Here is a 17,897-nt window from a genome sequence, read left to right on the forward strand (position 1 = left end):
GAGATTTAAGTCAGAAGGTAACCGAAAGCAGCCAAACTACCAGCGGTGATGCCTGACTTCGGCAACTATTTGGTGGTCAAAGAAGTTTAAGTTTGGCTCCCCCCTGGCTTCTTAAAGCTATTTAAGGCACTAAATTCCCAGACAAAACCACAATTTTCCGCCAAAAGAACAGTGCCGCATGAAACAGCAATACTGTAGAGCGCTATCTACCAAATCATAGTATCACCGCTCCTTCTCAAGAACACGTGAACGAAGACGGTAGAAAACATTGGCTGAGCTTTTTACAACGAAGAAACGAATGAGGGATTGAAAGTAGCCCGACATCTGTGCACATAAGTTCTCGCCACTTAGTACTTGTATCTGGAGATATGTCGCGTAGGCTTCTTGAAGCCGCCTTCACATGCGATTCACTGATGGCATTACTTGCGTTGTTAACCTAATCGGGTCATCCAACACCGGTTTGCACTCGGTTTGCTTTCTGTCAAAAAAATTGTTCGCGCACACATTACATAATGAGTCGTGCACAAATCCCTCGGGATCTACCCTCAAAATCTCCAAGTCGTACACAAGAATCAGTGAGGAAGGTGTGCAGAAGAAAAAAAACATTGCTGCCATACTTTCTTGTCTCTCATCGCATATATTTTCGCGATTATTTGCGTACCCAAAGACAACGCATTGATAGGCAGGCAACCGGAAATTTTCGGACATGCTGACATGGAAACACAAACAAACCTACTTGGAAATATTTTATGCACGGAGTAGTATGCTTTATTAAGCTCGACGCGCCACACAACATCGTTCCTAAGGTTACATCTCCCTATCCCTCGCAGTGGCATACAGCGTATCAGCGGGCAATCCTGAATACACAGGTTTGAGGGTGCTTCAATTTGACGGTAGGTTACACAGAAAACATCTATTGACGACATCATATTTAGGTGGCGCGCTCTCGTGGGATCGACCCCTGACGTCACGATCATCACACGATAAGGTTAATTATGAGTAACAAGTTGCATGGTACATGTAAAAGGCACAGCGCAAGATTGTAGATATCGCGCACACCATCAAAGTTGTACTCCTACATTACTGTTGTTTCTTTTAACGAAACCAAAAGTAATCCCATCAAAAACGTCAAAGAAAGCATTAGGCCAATCGTTGAAGGCCGAGCGTAGTGACGCTTTCAGTTGCACACGTCGCCAACAAGGGCAAGATGAGCACGTGCTGGCGACGAACTGGCGGAGAAAAAAAAAAGGTTTATTTTGAGAACTTTTTCTCGGCGGATTTTAGCTTCAAAATATGCTATAACTGTGGTAGTTCTAGCGGCTAATAAGAGAGAAGACTGACCACCGTCGACGGTTTGTTTCGCGCTTGTTAGTTACGTCATTCGAAGAACGAAACGCTTCGGACACACGACAAGCAAACGATCTCGCTTATTGCTCAAATTTGACAATGCAAGAAATACAATAATTGTGGTGTGCATATGTTTAGACAGCGGCTAGTTGGTCATTTCCAATTAGTGGCGAGATGTTTTAGTGGCGCCCTCCTACGGTTCCTCCTTGTGACGTCATTACCTTGCAAACAAGAAGTTCGATGGTGTTCGTAAATAGCATGGTGGAAGCTTGAAATCATTGCGCTCTCAAAGGTACACTGCCAACAGCGTCAAAATTAAAGTTCTGTCATTCCTCTTAGTTCCGTCGACGATAAATCCTTTTCTGACGTCATAGTCAGCGTTCGCCCAATCGTGGAAGGCCGACCACAGCGACGCTTTCGGTCGCGCACGTCGCCAATAGGCTTCTGCTTTCTCCTCTGTAGCTGAGAAATTTTGCCACTGCAGTACCACTGCTGCCCCGTTTGATTGTTGTTGTTGTGTTTTAACTTGAATCACTCAGTAATGACGCGTGACCGCACGCCGGCATTACGCATGCGCATCGAGGACGCTGAACCCAGAGTCGTTTGTGTATGCATTCGAGCCTTCGCTTCACGTGTTCCGAGCTGCGCAGTGCTAACACACTCAGCCATCGATTTCCCGGACCAGGCTAGCAGATACGTATTTACCAAAGATTTCCGTATTCTTCTAGCCACGCTTGAACGCGGAACAAATATCAACGAAACATTGCGAACACGAACATTATACGAATACGAGATAACAGAAGGAGTAAGACATCGAGAGGACGACACACAAAATGTACTCGTCTGCGTTTCGTTCTCTCTGTGTTTTGTTCTTTCTCTTACCTAGTATACTTAGCTCACACGCTCGTCAGGAATATACGAAGAGTTTGGCGACAGAAGGGTTGGTTCCAAGAAAAGCACTTATGCTGTCAGTTCTGCCATGTGCGATCCGCTCCGCTGAGCTGTTAGCGGAAATACTTAATTAGGGCAGAGCAACCGACTGCTCCGGTTCTACGTGAGTTACGTCGACACTTGGTTTCTGTGTTATGCTTCGAATGAAATAAAAAAGGAATATCCGGGCGCGTGTTTGTCTGAAATCGTTAGAGCAGAAAGAAACCTATCGGTTGTCATCAATTCATTAATGCGTCAGCATTAGAACGCTCGTTTTGACAAAAACTCGCTGGTGTCTTTCTTTTGTCAGTGCCGCGGAGGAAGGGAAAAAGGGGGAGAGGGTGATTCGTGCGGCGCTCCCATTGTCTGACGCACTGACGTCAGCACATGTAAAGCTCTCCGTCTCTCCCCGGTGCTGACGAATTGAAAGACACCGCCGGGTTTTCGTCAAAACGAGCCCTTTCGATTTCGTCAGTAGCGCGCACAGTCGGTACGGAGTCAGAGAGGGGGAGGCGCCGCGCTGCGCCGCGGCGCGGTGGAATGCGGGCGTGCTCGGTTGCCGCTTTGCCATCGCCGGTTGTTCTTCGCCCTAGGTTTCCGTGCGTGGGCTGCGATGTGTGTGTGTGTGTGTGTAGTTAAAATGATGAATGCGGTTCCCTCTACCAGTGACATGGATGTGGTTGTTTCCACGGGTGGTGTGAGTGTGGTTCTTTTCACGAGTAATATGGATGACCGTATTCAGGGGCGTCGACGTACTCTGACTAGCAGAGTACAAAAAAGGGGTGAAAGAAATTGTAGGAAATTCCATTCGTGAATTCTTAGGTAATCCATTAGCATGACCCTTGGGAAACCCGATACAGGTCCCCGTTCGGGAAGTCCTAAAACTTAAACCTTAGCGAGGCCAAAAAGAGTCAGGAAGAAATAAAATAAGCAAAAGAAAAAAAAATTAGACATCTACAATTCTCTTTAAGGCCGAATTAAGGCGCAGCTCTCGAGGAGGAGGAGGGGAAGGTATGCCCCTCCTCTTCTGCTCCGCTCCCATTTAGAGGGCAATTTTCGCTAAACTTCCCGCTAAGTTTAGCGGGAATTTTTTTAGCCAAATTTAGCGGGGAAACTTTTTCGTTACATTTAAAGGGAAACATTTTGAGCTCAATTTAGCGGGGAAATTGTTCAGCTAAATTTGACGGGGACGTTTTTCGCTTGATATAGCGGGGAACGTTTTCCGATAAATTTAGCGGAAATTATTTCCACTAAATTTGGCGGGAAGATTTTTCGCTAAATTTAGGGAGGAAATTTTTCCGATAAATTTGGCTGGAAACGTTTCCCGCTATTTTTAACAAGAAATATTTTCCGCTAAATTTAGCGGGGAAATATTTCAGCTATATTTAGAAGGTAAATTGTTTCGCGAAATTTAGTGCAAAATGTTTTTCCGCTAAATTTAGCAGGGTAACTTTTTCGCTAAATTTAGTGGGAAAATTTTTCTGCTAAATTTAGTGAATCACTTTTTCCGCTAAATTTAGCGGGGAAGCGGGGAAGTATTTCCGTTAAGTTTGGGCGCCCTGTGACGTCAGGAGGGTGACGTCACACGTGACGTCACGTGTTACAACTTTATGGGAAGGTCCCATAATGCAACACGCGATCACGCCGACGGCGACGGCGACGCTGCTCAAGCCGGAAACGGGCGCCGAAGAGCGGCGCTCTAACAGTGAAGGGGTTAGCGGTTCCCAAATGGTGACGTGTGTGCCGCTTATTATTCATTTGTTGGAGTATTTATTAATTTTAAATAATATCTTATGTATTGCATTAATTGTATGTTGTACTAATTATTGTATTAAATATATCCTCCAAAATAAGCAGATATACATTCCTTCATTCATTACTATATTTTACAATCGCAGTATTAAAAATCGAGGGAATTTTTACTAAATATGTTTTGATTAGCAAAAGATGTAATTGTAACAATGCTGTTTGTTAAGAAAATTGCGGATGAATGTTTTTGATTTGGTCATAAAAGGTACTTTTAAAAACCAGGATACTATGGGTGACGGAAACATTGCGTCATTTTGTTTTGTTATTTGCCTGGGATTCTGGAATAATCACTCAAGTACGAAGACATAATCGAGTAACTGTACCTAGTTACCGGCCGGAATCTGTCAGGTCTATATCAAAGAGGAGAGTAATTCGCTAATATGTATGTCTATGTAGCGATTACTAGTTGCTGAAAGCAACTCGTTTAAATTTTTTTTTTTGTACTAGAACTTGTTTTTAAAGACAACAAAAAGAAGAAAGGAGCTACTGCACAAACATTTGAAGAGCAGCACTGACACGAAACTAGCTTCCTCGCGCGCCGCAAAAAAAAAAAAAAAATAAAAATAATAAGACGGCTTTAACCCTGCAGTTAGTGACAGCTTAAAAAATGCAGTGCATGACAACTGCCACTGTAGGCAGTCGGGGACCCGTCAAGCTGTTTTCACAGCTTTTTTCCCCGGCCTACCCTTCATCCTGTGATGAAAATAATAAAGGCATTATTAATATTATTATTATTATTATTATTATTTATAAGTCATGTGAATATTATTATCGCTCATTGACCAATCAGATTGTGGCGTTAGCCGATAACAACGTCAAAGCACGAAGCAAAACCCTCCTCAGATGCGACTTTCTGAGATTTATATTTTCGGTGTCAAGCAGTTCACACGTTACCGTTTTTGCTCTGCTTCAGACTATTTTTTTTGTTCTATTGTTTGCATATTTGGAGGACACAAAACCGCTCCCTTTGATTTTGGAGTAAACTTGAGATGTCTTGCAACCGTGATTTTTTTCTTTCTTTTTTAGCGCCAAGGTGGTTGCAGTATTATTACTACAAGGTGTAATTTATTTGGTAATTGAACTTATTCCCTATCCCCACCGCTTCACATGACAACAGCTCAACTGAAGCGACCCTGTGACCTATTTCACTTTACAGTGAAAAAAAGAAAGCTTTGATGATTTAATTCCACACAGACGAGTAACACAAATTATCAGCCCATAACAAAACGGTGGCGTTGTACTGGTTAAAGCTTAGAGCCCTTGTTGACAGATGTTCTTTAACGTGCATCAGCAAGAAAGATGCGCTGAGCCGGGAGGCGGACTGTCTTTACAGACCCCAAAGAAAGGCGCGCACAAACGGTCAAGGTGCTTTAGTCGGCCCGACCTATTTCAACTAATTTCTCAGTAAGTAGACCACAAATACAATTTGGTCGTCTTTTTCCTAGCCTCGTTCCGCTTTAAGTCAACCCGCAGCCTACGCTCCGAAGGAGTCAAAAACGAAGCGCTGTGCAGGGCTGGGCAGTATCGCGATACAAATGTACCGCGACAGTATCTTACATATACTTCCGCGTTTATGTATCTCTGTATCGAGAAACATTTGAAAAATGTATTTGCATCACAATAGTGAAATGCGTTTACAATGTATCGCTTGTAGCGCAATACTTTGCCAGACTTAGGTATCTCGTTACATTTGTTGCCGTTATTACGATGAATTTAAAAGATAAGAACATCTGCTTGGTGCAAAGTGCTCCAAAATGTGTAACATGAACCTACCCTATATCATAATCCATCATAATCAACAACATAAAAAATCTGTGGTTTAAGAAGGCTACTGGCAAGAATAACGAAATACGCTCATCTCACGAAGCCCTCCATTCTTTCCAATTTAGCATAGCGAACGCTCTAAGGGAGTTGAGTGGAGAAAAAGTATACGGCTCTATTGCCGAATTTCCTCACACTATGGGGACTCAGAAGCATCTAAGACGACGGTTGGAGATGCGCCCTCAGGGCAAAACAGGGTATACATTGTCAAGTATGGCTCGTAGTCTTCACCGTTCAGCAACTATATGGTCCACCGGGCGTGGCATGTTTAAAATATTTTTTTACCGTTAGTTTGAGGGGAAGTGAAGTGCATAAAATGACAAAAAAAAATGAAACACAAGCATAAAGTGTCATTTTCAATCTCCACAAATTACGCCCTTCCACCGTAGCACCGTTAGGGAACAAATGCATTTCTATACGCATCTATCTGCTTTCCGGAATACTTATTCAAAGGTTCTTTTCAAAAGTATCCCGAGGATAACCCCTGGCACAAAAAAATAATAATGTATCTTTGTATCTGTATTTTGGTCGTTGAGATACGCGCATCTAAGTATTTGTATTCCCGAAAACTTTTTGAAGTATCTGTGTTTAGCCCTGGCGCCGTGCATCATGGTATGAACCAGCTAAGCTTACCGACGTTACGCCCCTGCGGTGGCGCTGCGCATGCGCAAAAGCGTCACTCCTCCCAATTTTGGTATCTGCGCATGCGCAGTGCCCGCACCTGGTGTGGACAAGGCGGGGTCGTTTCTATACAGTGTGTTGGTGTTAGTGCTCGTCGCCTTTCTGTGTTTGGAATCACCGACCGAAGAACAGTAAATTCTCTGCCCATCGAGTTTTTTTCTTCGTTACTCTCTTGGTTAAGCAGATAATAGCAAAATCAAAAAGGCAACAAGCGCAGTGAGGATGCACTTTTGGCACTGCTTGATTTCAGTACAGCTGTCTGCAGTAAAAGACATCAAGAAGTCCCCCCTTTTCCCGCCTCCTCCCTTTCAGCCTGCAGAAAGTAGGGTTCGGCAATCGCCTTCTATGAGTAAACAAGCATCGAGGGCAAGCGCAGTTCGCTCGTAATTGAGGGCGAACACAAGTTTCACGTTTCTTTTTTTTAGCTTCAACTGTTTTCTCATTTGCTAAAATGACGCCAAGCGTATGCTCTGTTTCACCTTACGGTGGACCCCCGAAGACTCTATGCGAAACAACAAAGAGCCAGTGCAACGCCGTGTGAGTCTTCACGCGTCTATAAAGAAGGGCAACAGCGACGCTCCGGGGGCTTAGTCACGTGATTTGTTCGCATCACTTGATTGGCTAAGATGGATCGCTGCGTTCGCGCGCTGTTCATCGTAAGGTGAAATGGGGTATTCCAGCACGGTCAAGCCCCGATCGTTTCCTTTGTTTGTTTTGTTTTTAAAGAGAGAGTGCCAAGATTGGGAAGAACATTTTGGAACGGTCTCGGATTCCCGTAGGAACGATCGCTTCTGATCGCGTACCAGGCAAGAAGACAAAAAAAAAAAAAAAGAATGTTCAGGAGCTTGCCCGAGTGTAGGAAAGATTTGCGACCCGAATGGAACGATCCTCCCAGGAATCCGGGCGTCACCAATTAGAGCATTTAGCCGGGAGCCCCGAAGTAATGTGAGTTGCGTGCATGACCTCCGCACTTCCACAACCTTCTGATGCCATAAATTTCTGTGAGCGCAATGTCGTTCGTGGTCGCTGTTTTTTGCTGGTGTGCTACTCTCGGCTGAAATGTAGCGCGTAAATTTTTTTCTTCAAAAATAACAAAAAAAAAAGTTTTGTGCAATTTTAACGCCCGTTTCCGGACGAACTATAAAACAAATCAACGTACGCAACGAAAACAAAAACACGCGGTTTTTGATGTTGAGCTTTTTTTCTGATGATCATGCTGTTTCGTCAGAGATACAAGATTTCGTGACGTCACTTTTCAGCAACGCCATGCTTTTTTGCGCTTCTTTTTCTCAACCACTCGGGAGCGAGCTAGAATGCTTGATAAGTAAAAACAAAAAGCGCGTTACTAACGCACGTAGATGGGCCCAATTGTACGTAGTGGTTCTGTTTGATGTACTTGTATACAGCAAGCTATGCTATACTTTGTTCGAAATTTAATTGAGTAAAATTCTGCGAAAGGCTTTGTTTTTATCTTAAAAAAAAAACGTTTTTCCTCGCAAGAATATTGATAAAAATTAACTCCCGCTAAGGCATCTCATCGATCACGAGGAGGAAAAGTCATTTACCATTATTATTACATTCAGGAAGTCAAATGTGCGACAACATGAATCAAAGTGTAAAATAGGGAGTCACAGTCATCGTGGCACCGTCTGTTTGCACTCGAGGAAAGGTTTCTGGCATACTACTCGCCATTTTGGAATACGTGATCTCGAAATTAAGTGTCCCTTGAGAAGTTTTTCGGGATAATTATCATAATATAAGGTATTAAAACGTCAAGAAGGTGCGACAGTTGACTGATTGGACTAAAAAAATTTATTGAATCCAGCAGGGGCAGGAATTGAGCCCAGTCTGTCTATGCTGGAAAAAGCGGTGGAGAAACTGCATCGTGACGTCACCGGTGGGAGGAGCCTAATCTCCATCGCCAACGAACTACATCGGAAGAGAACTGCACCGTGACGGTGTCCGGTGACGTCGCCAAACTGTGGCGATTCAGTTGAAACTACATCGGTTTTTTTCTACCTGCAGGGAATTCGGAAGAATCCCCGAGTGGGGCTAGCGCACACCAGCTCGAAGCACATGGAGCGAAAGCTCGCGCTGCAGAACCCAGGAACCCTGGGTTCAATCGCCGCCCCTGCCCGCGTTTTGATCTGGATGAGCATCGTATCGGCGTGCGGTCGTGTATAAGTTATAACTACTGCGTGATTCACGTTAAAGACCCCAGGCTAGCAGTCGTACTGCACTGGCTAAATTGCTTATCGGCAGAGGGTAGCAATGTCGCCATGTTCAGGCAGACTAACCTCCTGCTGTATAAATTAACGACCAATTTTACTTTTTGGCTATATTTGACTGCGTTAGTGCAACTTCTCTCGTGTTGCACGAGAAAGAAAAAAAATGTTCCTTCTGGGGTTAAGTTTTCGGTGAAGTAGGAAGCAAAAAACAAGAAAAGAGAATATTGCCCTCAGGTTGGGTTCGTAGTAGAAGAGGAGGAAAAAGAGAATCAGTTGTCAGTGCCGCGGTGTGTATGGTCTTTTCTTTATGTGTATGTTTATTCTGGTTCAGCTTGCCTTACCTGAAGTAGTTGGTTTAAAATAAAGTATATCTCTATTTCTCTACCTAAAGTATGAGCCAACCAGCTCAACTTAAGCCTTTTACCGTTGCTTGCTTGGCTTTTCGCTCAGTCAAATCGCTTATATTGGGTGCACTCAAATGAAAACACAATAGGGGTGAATCGTGTAAGAGTATTTAGAATATTTATCGATCACGCCGCTGAACTTGCATCGCTCGAAGAACTTCCTTTTTGTGAGCGCCTTCTCTGCTTGAGTTCGCTGGAAACGCAGCCACTTTGATCCGAGGCAATCGATGATAGCGTTGGCGACATCAACAAGTTTGCGACTCACAGAGCACTGGTGAACACCAATGTTTTCGTCGCTCCCGACGGTTCCTTTGAAGCCGCCAGCGGCGTAGAAGCGTACGGCTGCGAGGACTTGTTGTTCGACCGTCAGCACACGGGTTCCTTCGCGACGCCGCTGGAGCTTTTCGCGAAGTTGGTCACACATCCAGCGAGTCACCCCTTTGGTCAGCCGGTATTCGCCCACATAGCTCACATCGCTTGTCTCGAAAGCATCCCGGTAATCTCTAAAAACTCGATCCGCTGGCGAACCCGACAGTAGAGATGCATATGTTAGGGTCGTTATATTTTACGATGCAGAACGGTCTCCGGCTTCGTATCGACCACTCAGTTAACTGCATCGTCAAATTGCACCGTGACGACATTTTGACGTCACCGCCAACTGCATAATTTTACGAGCATAGCTCGAACTGCATAAGGAAAAACTGCATTTCAACGTCATGCCACGTGACCCGAGAGAAGAGCCAATCAGCGCGTGATGCAGTTTTCTACATCATTTAGTTTGCCTTCCAGCATAGATAGACGAATAGGCCCTTTCCGAAATTCAGTCTGGCCACTTTGATCACTATCATCATCTGTGTAACGGCATCTGTGCCATACCAATGGCGGCCTTCTAGTGACTGATAAAGGAAGACGTTGAAGATGCTCCTAAGCGGATGATGCGGTGCCTGTATATTTGGGGGGTCAGCACGACGCGACGTACGAATGGAACACAAGAGCTACGTAAGCGTTTATTTCTAATAACTCAGATTCAGTCAATTGCTGGGCAGCACACAATTGGCTTTAATGTCCTTTGGTGTATAGAATTTTCTCGAGGCATCTGAGTGGGTTGGAGCTTTGTTCTGAATGCAGGTTCTTGGTCCCCATCGAACTGAAAGTGATCGAGAAAAAACTCACACTGAACGATTCCTCGCGTGCCGATGACTTGCGAAAGTGACGGTGCCTATACAAGTTCATCTCCGCCATTGATATGGCAATACCTAAACTGCTTTACGAACCACCAGATGGCACTGAATGTTGGAAAGGGTCTATTTGCAGGGTTCCACAGCGCGAGCATTGGGTCGACGGGTCCGAGCTGCCGCGTCACGCACCCGCAGTCACACAACTCATACACCGAACAAATGACGAAGTATTTTCTCCGCAGACATGATAACAGATTTGTCTGCGGACACGACTCACGCTTGTTTCGAAGCATGTCTGCTTTACTGGGAGCGTGCGAGACCTCTGCGGAGCGGGAATTTGTCTGCTTCTTCTGCAGGGGGGGGGGGGGGGGGGGGTGACTTCAGAACACCGAGATCTGATTGGCTGTCATTGAAGCATCGTGGATAGACCTCAAAACAGTGCGCTTTGAGTTCTACCCACTATCCTTCAATCAGGTCCAATCAGAGCCCGGCGTTCTGACGTCACCACAACCCGTGCAAAAGAAGCAGGCAATCTTGCGCTCCACATAGGGGGCGCGCCGTTCCGCCTTGGCAGCTGAAGCCCCTTCATGTTTCAAAAGTAGCGCAAGGTGCGCCGATGCACGAGGCACGTACAACGTGAAGCCCTAGGGAAGATCATGGCGGCATAGCGCAGCACTGAGAAGGATTTCTGATGCCATGTTCTTCCCAGAAGTGGCGCGTGGCACGTCTCTCGAGCATTTTTTACAACAATGAATGGCAACCCTTTTCCAAAGATAGAGGGGCTTTATTGGCAGCTAGGGTGTCTCCATCTGCCTGCCGCTTCCGCTGACAAGGTGGAGACACCAATGGAGCCAATGGAGCGCCACAATATGGCGCCTGAAATCAGTATTAGCACCCTCCACATTGGGTGTGGGTCCCGTAGAGTGTGTGTGACAAAGTCGTGGTGCAAAAACGTTGTGTTTAGCGAAAGTTCTTAATAGATAGACCCAAAATGTGACACCGGTGAGAACATCGCAAAGTTCGCCACAAAATGGCGGGTGTCTCCATCCTGTCAGCGGGGAAGCCGGCAGATGGAGGCACCCTATTGGCAGCTAGTTGGCAGCGCCACCAGGGACGGCGTACAAGGTACGACGCATAGTGAAAACGCGCCCGCTCCTTTCCGTTTTAACGCGATCGCAGCGTCTTCTCCGCTGTTTCGCCTTCCTGCGGTCGTGTTTCTCGATCTGAAAACGTCCCTACGTCGACCAGCTCGGACGCGTTTCAGCACAACGACTTCGCGGTTTTCTTCAAATTTTGAAAATAAAAACTAAAGACGTGTACAATTTTCTGTAACGCCGAATTAGAGCGCAGCTCTTGAGGAGGAAGGGAGGGTATGCCCAACTTCCGTCTCCGCTAAATTTAGTGGGGAAATTTTCCCACTATATTTAGCGGAAAAAATTTTACCCTCATGACGTTACACGTGACGTCATGTGTGACGCCACACGTGTCATCACACGTGACGTCACGAGGGTAAATTTAGCAGAAATAGTTTTCCGCCATGTTTAACGGGAATATTGGCACTGTTAAAAGCGTGTGACGTCACACGGGACGTATGAAGTCACGTGTTTTCTATAATAGCGTCAGATGTGACGTCCCCTGTGACGTCACAAGGGTAACGTCATGACGTTACCCTCGTGAGGGTAACCCTCGTGACCCTCGTCATGGTAACCCTCGTAACCCCCATGAGGGTAACCCTCGTAACCCTCAAGATTGTGACCCTCCCCTATTGAAAATTCCATCAAGGTACGTAATTTGGGACACTGACTGCCAGTCAGCAGCCTTGGTGGAACGTGATGGACCATCAGACGTCATCTGATGGTCCATCAGATGACGTCTCACTGCCACTGCCAAGTGAATTTTATCAACAAGGGCATTATTTATATAAGAGTAAAGCTATACGCACTCATAAATATCGCCAAATGCCTCGATAAAACAAAATGTTCGAAAAGAAAAAAAAAAAAGAGCAGGACCACCGCGCATCGAACCCGCGACCACGTGCGTACAAGTCGGGCACCTTAACTCCTACGCCATGCCACCGCTTTGGAAACTCGATTTGACTATTCGTTTTATACGAGATGCTTCGGCTGCAAATGCAGTTAAGCCGTCAGCATGTTATGCAAAGCACTCGTACATCACTCGCCGTACTTCAGTTCTACTCACCTGCCACGTAGAGTACTTTCGCGTCGTAGAACGATCCTTTTGTTCGCGCGTCACCGGCCCAGTAGACCTGGTACACCTTGACGTCTTCAACTACACCGCTAAAGTCCCTTACATCGTCGGAACTCACAACAGGCTGGGTCTTGTCGAGTAGAAATTTTACTAAAACATAAGACATTGTAGAGCCCGGGCAGGATCGACAGGTTGGAGCAAGCGGGCAAACAAAACGAGTCGAGAGCGATCGTTCATGAAAGCTCGGCGAAGTCTCTATGGCCGAAGCGAAGTGTCGTGTTCGGCGCTTCGGCGGGCTTCTGATCAAGGTTGTCGGTCGGTTGCGTGTCATATCTCTAACGTCAGCGGTTTTATGGGCTCACGTCCCGAAATCGTTTTCTCGTGCATAGATTACTTTTCGTATTCATGGATTTGACGAAATAGTGGTATCCGAACGAACTTTACGTCCTTTGACCGTACGTCTGTCTGCACGTCAAAGCTTTTTGACGTACAGTCAGAGACAATCGATATACAGTCAGAATCGCCACCAAGACATCCTGATGGCATTTCGCGGCGGCCGACTGCCACCAGGAAACCATCAGAAAGCCGACAACCGAAGTGTGACTGGAGTTTGACTGTCGGTCAGAGTAACTTGTTGGCCTATCAGACATGCTTGACGTACAGTCAGGCACAGTCAGCGGTCCACTAGAAAACATTGACTGCCAAACAGGGTTACATTGATGGATTTTTCCTTCGGGTCGTGACGTCACACTTGACGTCTCTTGTGACATCATTTTGGGATACGTTCCATAATCCAACGCGCGGTTGCGCCGACTGCAACGGCGACGGCGACACAGCTTAAGCCGGAAACGGGCGTCTCAGAGCTGTGCTCTAAAATAAAATGCACCGCTAAGGATAATTATTGTTGATATTTTTGAGCGGTCAAACAGCAGGAATAAAGGAGAGTGAAATAATTGGAAGCATTATTTTTGAAACACTAAAAAATAAGAAAAGAAGAAAAATAACAAAAATGGTGATGGCCAAAACGCCAATTGTCGAATAACACGAACACCCTTCGCAGATGGTAAAAAGACGAAGATGAAGTCTGAGACAAAAAGGAGCGTAAAACTTGCAAGCAGGTTACTTATCGTCAAGTCGCGAGATTAAGGTAGTAAAGTGCCTTTTGTGATAAGGCGATCGACGGGGGCGCTGATGGGCGCAGCCCCAATTGACAAAATTGTTCGACCTTCGTAGAGCTCACGTGTCCTTTTAGTCCTTAAACTCTTTTGCTTAAAATAAATTCTTTCAAGCAACAGCCATCTGGAACTTATTTCTTTTCCTTTTCTATAAAGTGTATTAAAACGTCAGTTGTCAGTCAGCGTCCTTCCTCGTCCATCCTTCCTTGTCATTTTGCGCTATATATCCTTATGAATGATGGATAACCAACTAGCCCGCCAGATCATCTTTGTTCCTGGCATCTTCAGTGAAGTGTTCGGAGAGTTTCGACGTAACGTAAAGTAATGTTTTGCCTGATAACAAGCATCCGGTATGCCGAGTGTTTTTTGTTTTTTTTTGTGTAAGAATACTATCTAATAAAAAAAAAATGATTTGTGTGAATTTTTTTTCTTCGTTTCAGGTAATAAATGAAGTTGCGAGATCAGCTCTTTTCTGTCGTGTTTGTTCTTTTCTTCGCCCCCGTTTTCTGAATATGATATTCATGAACCTTGTTTAATTATTACCAATCTGGCCAGTTTATTTACATTGCTATGCAGTTTATACGCTGCATTAGGCATCATACATGTGAAGCACAAAACCAGTCAACGGGAAGAATTAGCGGGAGATATATGTGCACATTGCTCTCACCTCCGCCCTATTTGTGAGTCTGGAAACTGGAAACATGTTCTCATGCTCCATGTGAAAATTGTTGGGACATTGCTCTTGCTTCCACCTGGAAACGACAACTGCATATACAAGAGTACCTTCCTGGCTCTCGGTCTGCTGTCCCAAAATTATATGAATAACGATCGAGGTTTAGTTACTAAGCTATATGCTGATATAATTGGTGCGTATGTAGGTTAACCGACTGCATCAAACTCGTAACGGGCGTCAATCAAATCGATTTTAAGACGGCAAGCTAGGCTTGTTGTTTGTATATTCTTGAAATAGAATGCCTAAGGTCAAGGGCAAAAGCAAATATATGCTAACAGGAACGCCGTGTCCAGTTAGCATCTATTTGTTGTTGTTTTTATCCTTGCCTTTAGGCGTTTTACTTCAAGACTGAAACAGATGTTTATTGCGCAACGAAAAAGCCCCGACTGCCGTGGCGGGAAAAACATGCAGAGGAGGGACCCCACTTGAGAGAGTCCGCGCGGTGGTGTTTTTTTGTTGAAGCCCGCTGAGCAGTGTGAACGGGTAGCGGGGCCTCGTCGGTCAGAGCAAGTCTGACTTTTGCATTTTTATTGTGTCTGTATAAAAATGAACGGAAAAGGACAAAGGAAAAAAAAAAGAAGGGGTTCGTTCTGAGAACCGGGGTGAGCACCTGAGCCTCCGCCAAAGGGGCTCCCACGGAAGACAGGCTCAGGTTCATGCCTGTGATGCGGCTGTCAGCTACGCTACGTATTTATACGTGTAATATTAGTTTCATATGTTTTTTATCCAGTTCTTTTGCTCTTTCGCGTCTTGCGGAAAACTTCTCAATTGGCAGGAATCTTTCTCAACTTGATGGTGGCAGTTTCCCAAACCTAGATACTTTAAATGAAATTTGGGCTCTCAAACTGATCATTTTAGGTGGACCGGTAGAGCGGATTTTGTCAGTCCACGAGATGAAAAGGAAAGTTTCATACGACTTTTTTATCCGGTACTGTAACCAACGCGCTTATTTCGCCGACGGTGCACAATATTTTTAACATAACCTTCTGTACGCGTCCCGAGTTTCGTCAGAAAAGACACCATATGCAACCCAAATATTTTTTTTAAAAGAAATCTTATGAGCTTTTTGTGGACCTGCCGTGCTCTTGAAGGGGTACGGAAACGAAATTTTAGCGCCGATCTTTCTGCATAAATATGGGCCAGGGACAGGCACCACCTCGGAATTATCAATATCGCGCTGTAAAACACAGGAGAACTAATTTTAGACTTCATTAAACGATTTCAAATACGCACCTGTTGGATAGTGGGAAATTCTCGTGACATCACTTGTGGCTAAGGAGCAGCGCCGTACTGCGGCAATACGGCGTGCCGGCAGAATTAGCCTAGCCTGAACTCGTTTGTAAAGCCTTGGCGGAGACAGCCAAAGCGTAGTTGGCCACAGTGAGCTCGTTTTCGTTGCGGCTCTTTGCACGACACGACCCGAGCGTGCTTCTGGCACGGCCGGTATTAGTTGCAGCGAGTTGCGAGCCGACGTTAAAAAAGATGTTTGAACTACGAGAGTGTCAGCAAGAGCCACGCAAATATTTGTTCTCACTCGGAGCGGAAACGCGCGTTTGATCGAAGTGCTGGATTCGCTCTGTTAGACCGCGTTTCGGTAAGCGCTTCTGGACCGATCTTTTACGATTGCAACTCGATACTGACATGACACTCGGCAAAGAAAGGTAGTACCGACAATCGCGTCGCACGAACTGCTATAGCTCGACAGTGACCTAGCGTCGTGTCAGAATAAAAATGGCATGCTAATAACGAAGTATACATACCGTGTTGCAAAGGTAATCTATATGGCGTTTATTTGAGCTCTATATCACACAAAACAAGGAGATAGGATCAATGAGAGTCTCTTTTCGACGACGGCCTTCGTCACCGCTGTCTCGGAAAACAAGGAGATGGAGATGACAAGGGGAAAATATTTACCTCTGAAACTTAGTTCAGGGATCTAACTATTCATCCGGGAAGGGTACACAAGGGTCACGCGGGCATATTCCATTCAGCAGGCCAGCCGGTCATGGGCAGACGGTCTTGGCCAAAGACCACCGGAGGAACGGTGCGCCGAGTCGGTGTTGCTGCTAGGCCTACTATATTCTGCCGAGCTCGCTTGGTCGGTAGAATCCTGGCCGTTGTAGCTCTTCTCGGGTGTTTGTATACTTCGTTTCATACTTATCGTGCAACGCTGTCAAATCTACTGGCGCGAGCGCGTGGCTTCATCTATGGTTTTGTTTGCGCGAGAACTCGTGCAAATGATCAACGAGATCAAGCCCCACGCTCGCGCCAGTAGCTTTGACAGCGTTGCACGCTAAGTATGAAACAGAGTATAGATCTTGCGTTCTTGATCGTCGTGGCCTGTTTCAAGCGCTCCTTCCTTTTTTCTTGCTGGTTGAAGTCGGGACGCACGAGGAGAGCACGTAGAAAAATAAATGTCCGCTGGTCGTTGTTACCACGTAACTGAACTACGCTGTCGGCCAAGTCGATTTGATCGTAAAAGCTGCGGAGCTGTCGTAGGATTCTGTCGTAACCTGCGCAAAAGTTACGACAATTTCGTTTCGAGAATACGGGTTTTCTCTCAAATTTGTCGTGCGCACTTTTTCGACGTAAGTTCGCTTTGAGAATCCGACCTCAGAGCTGGTTCTCTCAGTGGTACCGTGGTTGCCGACTTGCCGTGGTGCGGCGTGCGTGCAGCCCTTGTACATCCCAAACGGCCACGTTGTCACAGGTCGTAAATCGTCGATGCGCCACAAAGTGGCGACGCTCGTAACCACGACATCCACGCCGTAGCCTTTCCCGGCTGGCACAAGTGACGTCACGAATGCGCCCAATATCCCAAGAGGCATCGCGCTCTCCGATGGCTGATTTTTGAGCGCGCGCCCAATCGGGCTCCTCAGGGTGAAAAATATAGCCATCCGTTCAAAATACAAACGCCCGATTATGATTTACGGATATCATTGATCACATTAAACCTATTTCTGACCATAATAGGTGTATTTCAAGTTTCGCTTTAGTATCCCTTTAAGAAACCCAAGATCATAATAATTTGCTTATCACATTAACGCTTAAAGGAGCTGTGCAACAGTTTCAGTCCTTTGCTTAAATAGTTTGGGAGTTGGTGTTTCCACTTTTTTTAAGTAAAGAACAAAAAAAGTGAAAGCCGTTTACAACTCCCTGTAACGCCGAATTGGAGCGCAGCTCTTGAGGAGGAGAAGGGAAGGGTACTAAGGGCCATGTGTTCTCGGAGGAGGGGTCATGTGACCTGGGGGTGTCACGTGACCTAGGGAAAGGGGTCACGTGACTCCCCAGGTCACGTGACCCCCCCCCCCCCCGTGGTCACGCGACCAAAATTTCCCCGCTAGATCTAGCGGGGAAATTTTCCCGCTAGAGTTAGAGGGGAA

This window comes from Ixodes scapularis, unplaced genomic scaffold (genome assembly GCF_016920785.2).
Source record: "Ixodes scapularis isolate PalLabHiFi unplaced genomic scaffold, ASM1692078v2 PGA_scaffold8__174_contigs__length_109621045, whole genome shotgun sequence".
Classification (NCBI taxonomy): domain Eukaryota; kingdom Metazoa; phylum Arthropoda; class Arachnida; order Ixodida; family Ixodidae; genus Ixodes; species Ixodes scapularis.